This window comes from Aethalodelphis obliquidens, unplaced genomic scaffold (assembly GCF_003676395.1).
Source record: "Aethalodelphis obliquidens isolate GAN/ISIS:26980383/991018 unplaced genomic scaffold, ASM367639v1 scaffold10, whole genome shotgun sequence".
Lineage (NCBI taxonomy): Eukaryota > Metazoa > Chordata > Mammalia > Artiodactyla > Delphinidae > Aethalodelphis > Aethalodelphis obliquidens.
This window is the reverse complement of record NW_020837954.1, coordinates 11395964-11405144: the sequence shown is the minus strand read 5'-3', so window position 1 is coordinate 11405144 and position 9181 is coordinate 11395964.

The following is a 9181-nucleotide window of genomic DNA, read 5'->3' as shown; positions in this document are numbered from 1 at the left end:
TGAGGAAGGCACTAACTTCCATTATTGGTCAGGAAATAGGCACAGGATCAGGAAATAAACACTGACACACATTGCTTAGTCACAGCTGTTAAAGTGCCAGAGTTAGAAATTCAAACCCCAGCCTGCCAGACTTCAGGGCATAAGTGAGGAAGCATCATACCAACTGCTCTCTTATATGCTGTTGTTCTTTGCTACACTAGTGGGTAAATCCTACCTTCCTGCCTGCCTTCAAGTTGTCAGGGGGATATCGAAGACTCAGATTTGAAATGATGCTTGGAAGCTGCTGACTAAGCAATTTCATCTCTTGTTAATTCCATCCTTATTGTGTGTCTGTGGTGGTGGTTTTTGGTTTTTTGTTTTGTTTTGTTTTAATAACACACTTTGATTTCCTTCAGGGAAATATGAAAAAAAGAAGGGTGGGGGGGATGGTCCTTTTCTAGGTCCTCTGCTCTATTCTTTGAGGAGAGCTTCTTGGGCTCAATAGTGCCCAGAGGGCCTATTGAATATAGGCTTTCTTTTCTGTCTTTGGCATCCCTGCACATATCTGAAACAGACAAAAATATGGACATATACCCTCCCCCAAATACTTTATCTATATTACGTTTTCAGATTTTGAACTCAATACCTGATTATAGCCCATATATCAGAACTGGGTACAAAGAATAACTGAGAAAGAGTAAGAATATGTTTTTCTGCAATAACTTAAGGGTTGAGTAATCTCATCTTTTCTAATAAAAGAGATTAAAAACACATGTATATCTTTACGTCACTGTAACTGACAGTAAATCACCTTACCACTTCAGTATTGGCTCAGCGACTGATTATGAGCGACTTTAATAGAATGTTGAGATTATAGTACTGTTTTCCTGTAAGTTACTGGTTTTTAACTGCTAGAAGGAAAAAACCAGTTGAATAAATAGAATACATTCACAGCAATATGAAATTCAGCCTATAACTTTCCAACACCAAAAAACGGTAATTATTTAAGTATTTCTTAGCTGTTTAGAACTTTCGTTATCTGTAACTGCATTTAGTATTTACAGTTTGACTATTTTGAATACGGCTTGGAATCAACTGTCTAAATACTCCAGCTTATCTGAAAAATTGTGAACTAGGTGAAGTTTTTCTCCATGAATCCTTTATCTCCTTTTCTGTGGCATCTTTCCACATTCTCCATTCTTCCAGGGACTGCTCCCCAAACTGCCTACTGTCTCCACTGCAGATTCACTAGCTCGGCAGCTGTCCCTTTCTTTCCCTTTCTGCACTGAGCTCCTGTTTCCTGCAAGTCTTACTCGGGTTGGTAACTGATAAAGTGATTCAAGCTAACACGTCAGTGGCTGACAGCTGCCTTGGGAATCTAGGGAAGAGGTTTGAGAAAGGCCTCTCCCTATGGCTTTCAAATCCCACCTGGGAGACAGATTAATTAGCTTATCTCCAAAAGTGGTCTTGTTCCTAACCAAATTAATTGACAAGTACTTACATTTGGAGAGGATGTATTGTTTAAATATAAAATAGTTCTTTATTACGGGGCTATTGCTTAGCTTTAGTTGTGTCTTCCATGTGGGAATAATTTTTTTAACATCCAGATTTGAAGTAAGAATTAGGAAACTGATACCAAAATCACATAGTAGAAACTCATCTTTTTCCTGGCCTTGTTACTAGTAGATATCCTATATGCATCCTTATATTAATCTTTTATAAAATAGGAATAAAATGTGGTCCTATTCATAGGAATGTAATGGCAATGAATAATTATTCATTACATTATAAATATAAAATAAATAACAATTATGAGATTAAAATCGTCATCTTGTGGTTTTCTACAATACTACCATTTATAAAAGTACACAGGTTTAAATATAGCATTATAAATTTCTAATTTAAAACGTGTATAATATGTTAATTAATATCAGTATTAAATCAGGGTGGATAAAACTTTGGAAGTGTTAGACACTCAAAATGAATTTGCTATAGAATTTAACTTTTGTGTGTGTGAAATTTTTCCCTACTTAGCAAGTCAATAAAATAAGAAAACAAGTGGCACTTTACATTAGCACTAATTATAGGTTTTAAATCAATACTGCTGATTGATATAAACTGAGTTATAATTTTAAATTTCATACGTAGTGTATATATCAGTTGTAGACCTCATGAATCTGGTTTTAAACTGTAGTACCTAATTTGGGTTTCTCCCTGAGGGAGAAATTGGGGGAAAAATCACATAGCTTTGAAAGCAGAGTTGTTTTCAGTAATTACTTTGGAGAGTTCCTGTATATGTTTACCATCATCCAGATAGTTCAATTAACTTTCAGCACTTTTGTAGACAATTTGAATCATATGTATTTCTTTCAGTTAAATAAAATTTTTTTTGTATTTTCCCATGAGCATGATTAAATATTGTGCATCATTTTAACATTATATTTGCTCATTTATTTTGCTCGTATGAATGGTGAATCATAACTTTATGACTAATCAGTAATATAGATTTAAATGTGAAGACAGTGATGTTGCTTTTTCATTATTGCATCAAATTGTAAAAATGAAAGTGGATCTATATTTTCAGAACTGAATAAATCAGAGATAAAACTCAGAGGTAATTTGTGAACTCTGCTTATTCTTTCTGATCCACTTTAAGTAGATTTTTCTGTTTACCTGTGAATTCTTCAAACATTTGCTGTACAATAATCATTCAGTTATTTAACATGGATTTATTAGGTATCTTTTATAGGCATAGCACTAGACTAAATGATATTTGAGTATAACGATCCTATTTTCTAAACCAAAAAACTAGGACACATGCTCTGGCAAATATATCTTTGGTGACTGTGCTTCTGAATCATAGGAATGAGGACTATCCTGGACAATCTAAAACACAATGTTGCCAAATACAAGTTACTTGAAAAAAAATAAAGACACCATATAAGGCAATAATAAAAAGTGATTTATTGACTATCATATGTCAGGCACTTTATATACAGTATAGTAGTATACCTAACTGTTACAGCAACCCTGCATGATAGGTGCTATTATTTCCATTTTATACTCATAGAAGCTGAGGGTTGGGGGTGGGAGTGAGGTGGTTATATAATTCGTCTAAGATCAAATGGCTTGTCAGTGCCGCAACTGAGTCTCAAAGTCAGAGCTGGTCTCACATAGCCTATGATGTCCTAGTACCTCTTAGTATACTGATGTTCGTGTTTAAGAAATGATGGGGAAAGGAATCAGGAGTCAGACAGATCTGGGCTGACTATTGCCTATACGGCCTCTACCACTTAGTAGCTGTCTGACTGAGCAAGTCAACTTAACTTCTCTGAGCCTCATGAGTAAAATGGGTTTAATAATACCTATGTCGAGGGTATTATGAAGATTAAATGAGATAATACATATATAGCAGTTAACACAGTGCCTGTACATAGTAAGCATTCAATAAATGTCATGTTATTTTTATGATTATTTCATAGTAACAGTTCAAAGGAGAGGGTGACATTGATATGTGCCAGTAAAAATGTTATTGCTGGTGAAAAGTTTTATAACATAAATCTTCTGATCTCATGTAATTCTGTATTATCAGATTTAATAATTAAACTAATAAAATTATTTCTGGAAAGTGGTTTCATTTTTTAGGATTCCGCTTTTCAAAATCTTTATTTATTACTTTAGTGCAGTGGTAAATCTAGAGGAAACATTAATAGAATAGAATTAACAAGTATTTATTGAGCATCTATGTGCCAGACACTGTTTAGGAGCTGGGACTCTAATGGTGAACAAATGGTGCCTCATGGAGTATATAGTCTCGTGGGAGAAGCAGAAGGATCAAATAATCACTCAAATAAATGTAAAACTGTCCTCGTGGTAATGAAGAGACGCACATGGTGCTTTGAGAAATTATAGAAAACAGATTTAATTTAGTTAAGGAAGTCATGCTAGGCTTCCATGAGGAAGAGACAGATGAGCTCTGAAGGATGAGTACAAGTAACTGGCAAAAAACAGTGGGAAAAATATTCCCGGCAGAGAAAGCAGCACCAGGAAAGATCAGGAGTACCAGGGAATGAAAGAAGGTGAGTTTGGCAAAGAAGGGAGCCTGAGCAGTGATTGGAATAGCAACCTGGAGTAGGTGAGGGACCAGAATGACCAGGATTTCGAAGGCTGTGCTAACGAGTGTGGGCTTTAAGGACAATGGGAAGACACTGAAGGTTGTAGAGTTGAAAGTGACATGATTAGGTCTTATTTAAAAAGAAAAAAATCTGTAGCATGGAGAGCTGCTAGAGAGAAGGAAGAATAACTACAGGTAGAGTAAGAAGGCATGGAACTATTTTAGGCCAGAGATGATTGGTTTGCGTTTGGACGGTGATCACGGTGATAAGTAGGAAAATTAAATTTGATTTGAGTGATATTTAAAAGAAAAGAAGTATTTTTATGGATTGGATCATGGGAATTAAGGGACAATGAAGTGGTTTTGCCATGAAATATTGGCATGCTTTAGAGATAAAGTAATTTGGGGGCTAATTGTGTTAACAACCACCGCAGCAATAAATCAAAACAAAAACTCTCCAAAAATGTAGCTGAACATTAAGTTCTATTAACAAAGATAAAATATTTTACCCAGAAGTCATTGACTATAAAAAGCATTAGTACAAATCTAAATTATTTCTTTTTTGTGTGGTAGCTGTGATGTGGCACATTTACATGTCTTCTTACAAAATTTGAAATGGTATTTTAGATGTACTTTCAAACTGGTGCACGTAGATTGTGGTAGCCCTGTTGCTAATGATGCATTAGTCTTGATTGTCTTTTATCCCAGCATGGTAAAAGCCTTTGCAGATATTAAAATTCACAACCCCTCTGACAAACAGTTAATAAGTAATTAAATTCTGTGCTCTACCCACTTGATATATGAATCAGTTCTTGGTTAATAAGCTCTCTTACGTATTTAAAGTGAAATTTAAAAATTTAAATAACAATAACAGCGCAAGCCACAGAGAAATACAAAGGAGTTTAAAATAACCATGAATGCTCCTAAATTCAAAAATAGAGCTCCTTTAGAAATATGTGAAACCTTATGCTTGCACTAGTTCAAGGTGGACCTAAGATATTGAAAATTAATTCATTCTTCAAGAAATATTTGTAGAGGCCCACTGTGCATCAGACATGTGCTGGAGGGGGTAATACAAGGATGCATAAGATATAGCAGCACTGGCGCCTCTCCTTGAAGAACTAGCTGTCTAATGAGGGAAACCATCAAGGAGGCAAATAATTATATTGGGTTGACCAAAAAGTTCGTTCGGGCTTTCCCATAAGCTCTTACAGTGACAAGTGCTATAACAGGGGTATTTACAAAAGTGCTATTCTACTAATGCACAAGGACAATGTCATGTGAAAAGACAAAATACCTTCCTATAATTAATAACAATCACTCCAAGGACTGTTAATAACACCAATTTCTCTAAAGCACAAAGCTACATTTTTGTACTATGGAATAATGAGGGGCCTCACAAAATCAATGAATCAGCTAGTTCTGTGACAAGCATCTGATTTAAACCTCTTATTTGATAGATTTGTTAACCCACCACCAGAAGTTTGGTGAATAGAGTTAATGGAAGAGACTAAATCTCTTGGCTTCCATTGGTGTTCTTTCCATCCCACCTTTAACGTGAATCTATTTCAACCTTGTTCATAATTCAAGAAAGGAAAAACTATTTCAAATTCTCTATAAATTCGTACAATAGACATGCAAAAATACAGTCCAGATTTTTCATAGCATTCATTCATTTGTATTCCTTCCTTCAGGATACATTAAATAAGGGACTACAGTATGGCAGGTCTTGTTTTAGAGGAGGAAGGCAGGGTCCCTGCCCACCCCTATCCCAGGATGACTGGCATATAAACAAATGGATACAATGTGTCATAGGAGGCCTGCAGGGGAGTAAGCGCCACAGGAGAATTATGGATGTTTGGGGTTGGAGGCACAGCAAGTGCTTCCTTGAGAAGATAGTGCTTAGTCTAATACATTTTCTTAATCTGTACTTGCAAAACAAGGGCTTGGGCCATGCAAGTATATCTGACGTACAAAATTTGAACGCAATAGTAGTTTTTATTTGGGCCAATTAAAGTTATGTAAGAACTTTCCTAGGTCCTGATTATTTTGGAAATTTTAGGCCTACTTATTGCAATTTATGTTTTCTCTGACTGTTGAGACATACTAATGAGCTTTTGTTCTTGAACAGACTGGTCGCAACAGCTTTGGAATGTGTTTATAAAATTAAAAGACAAACAAAAACACTACAGTTCAAAATTTGCTTTTTATTAGGCCTGCTACTTTGCTTCAGGCTTTAAACTGTACACAGATAATGCAAAAAACAGATAAGTGCAAGTTGCAGAGAACCTTCTGTGCTGATTGCCTCTTGGAATCTTAACATTTGAATATACTTCCCAAGGTCCAAGCATACGGTAGGAGTAGACGCTGGAAGATACAGGAGCCTACGTAATTGAGAAACCCCATTATTAGAAGAACAGAGTTACAGCTAAATTACAGCAAAATTTTAGGCTGTCCTTGAGGACATGCATAGAAAGTTATGCTACTAATAGATGATTTGTAAGCCTGAAAAGACAGAGAAGCAATATTCAGGCTAAAACAAAACCTCCTACTTTGTTAGAATAGAGAGAATATGCTTTTTGTTGGGAAGCTAAATCCTGGGAGAGTCAGAGACTAAATAAATACTCCACAGAGAGCAAGTCCCAAAGAATCTTACTTTTAAAGTGAGTAGCATTGAGCTACCATGGGACCCAAGGACCTTCCTAGAAAAGTAAAGTTTTGCTGTTGCTGTAGCATAGAGGCATCAGAGCAGGTGTTCTTAGTGAGTTAGATCAGGGGGCCTACACGAACTCTGAGGAAGAACAGAAACAGCATAAGAATAGAGGTGAAACGTGTGAGTGCAGCTGTAACTTTTTTTTTTCTTTTCTTGCGGTCTGCGGGCCTCTCACTGTTGTGGCCTCTCCCGTTGCGGAGCACAGGCTCCGGACACGCAGGCTCCGCAGCCATGGCTCACGGGCCCAGCCACTCCGCTGCATGTGGGATCTTCCCGGACCGGGGCACGAACCCGTGTCCCCTGCATCAGCAGGCGGACTCTCAACCACTGCGCCACCAGGGAAGCCCACAGCTATAACTTTGAGGGGAGGACACTAGCACAATTTATAGAGGGGGCTGAGCCCAGATCATGTTAAACTGGGTGCCTGCCCAACATTTTTTTTTTCCCCACCATTTTTTAAAAGGTAAAATCAGGTTAAAATGAACATGAAACCCTAAAAGTAGAAAAGACATATCTCAGGTTGCAGAGATAAGGCATGAGTAGTTCCTCTCTTGGTAGGAGGACAAATAAAAACATTGACCACTTTGATTTTGCTGCTATGTAGAAAGGGTGGTCTATCTATCTCAGTGTGTTTGTTTTTAAGTCCCATTTTTCACTGGAAAAACATCCTAGGTGAGTCCAGTAAGCGTCTGGTATACCACAGACTCTAGAAGTTCATTTTCTTAGCTTCCACTTGTGGGCTGTGTAACATCTTAAACTTTTTATTTTGAAATTATGGTAGAGTCACAGGAAGTTGTTTAAAAAAATGCCAGAGAGATTCCATGTACCTTCACCCTCAGTTCCCTTATATTTTCCAAATGTTATTGCTACTATATAGGAAAATTTTCTTGTAACCAAATATCTCTCTGAACCTCTCTTGTTAGTAGTAATAGTCTTTTAGTTGACACTTCGTCTTCTGGACAATTAGATCATCTACACATAGTGATAAATTTCTCTCTCTTTTTTTAAGACTTATACCTCTTATTTATTTTTCTTGTCTTATTTATTAGCTAGCTTCCTGAACAGGTATGAAGAATAACAACAATAGTGGGGATTTTTTATTGTTCTTGATTTTGGTGGAAATGTAACTAAAGTTTTAATGTTAAGTTTGAAATTTGTTGTATAAAGCATAAGCCTTATTGTGTCTTCATTTACACTTTTGTTTGTTTACAAACCAGGAACAGACATTGAATTTGATCAAGTTCTCTTTTGTTCTCTCTCAAAACACTCTTGGATTTTACTCTTTTGATCCATCAATGTATTGAAATTAATTTATTGATCTCCTAATGTTGAACAATCTATTCTTTCTCACAATAAGCCCTCATGGTTAGTGTGTGTTATTCTGTTAATATACTACTGAATTTGTTTGCAAATATTTTATTTGGGATTTTTTTGCATCAGTTTTCATAAATGGTATTAATCTGTGGTTTTCTTTGCGTGTGTGTGCTATGTGCCTCAGATTTTGTTCTCAGGTTATGCTAACTTTATAAAATGAATAATAATAAAGCTTTCCATAGCATTCTATTTTCCATAATAGATTAGATACTATTGATTATAATGTATGTATGCCTCAAAGTTTTGATTGAATTTGCATAGAAACATTTATGAGCCTGGAATCTACCTCTACACTTTATAGATGAGGAAACTTCATTTCCCAAGGCTTTAGGTGCCAAATAGAAACTTAAAACCCCAGTCTTACCAAGGCATTTGCTTTCTGCAACAGCCTATTGCTTCTCTAGCATAATTAATTAGCCTTAACTATTATAGGGATACCTGGAAAATAAGGGATTATTCTCATCTGATAGAGCAGAATTTACCAAAAGCTTCAATAATCTGACGTGGAGGGGAAATGAAACTTCTGTATTTGTGAATTTCCCATATATGATCACCCCGTGGTTAGCTGTCCCTCCCATCCCAGCCTCCACTGCAGCTTCACTTTTAGCCTATGGGGGAGGACCAGTCAGGCTTATACTCTCTCTTGAAAATATTCTTCCAGGTTATGAGACTCTCTGCTGCTACTGAAAGCCACTAGAAACTGGTTGAAGTCCATTCTTTAAGCTAATGCCTTCTCTCTCCTCAGGCCTACAAGGGGATATGATAGAGTAGTATCCCTATGGCTCCAGCCTCCTTGTTCTTTTAGACTCCACAAAACTTACAAATGAAGCTTTGAAACATAGTTAAATTTCTCTAAAGCCTGTTGAGAAAATAATATTTTCTCTGTATTTGCTGGCCTCAAGCTCAGTCAATGGAAACAATGACTCTCCTTTGTTGTACAGAGCAGCTTTTGGTCCTTTCTTGCCTTGCTCGGAGAGACCAGTAGCAAAATTAAAGCACTT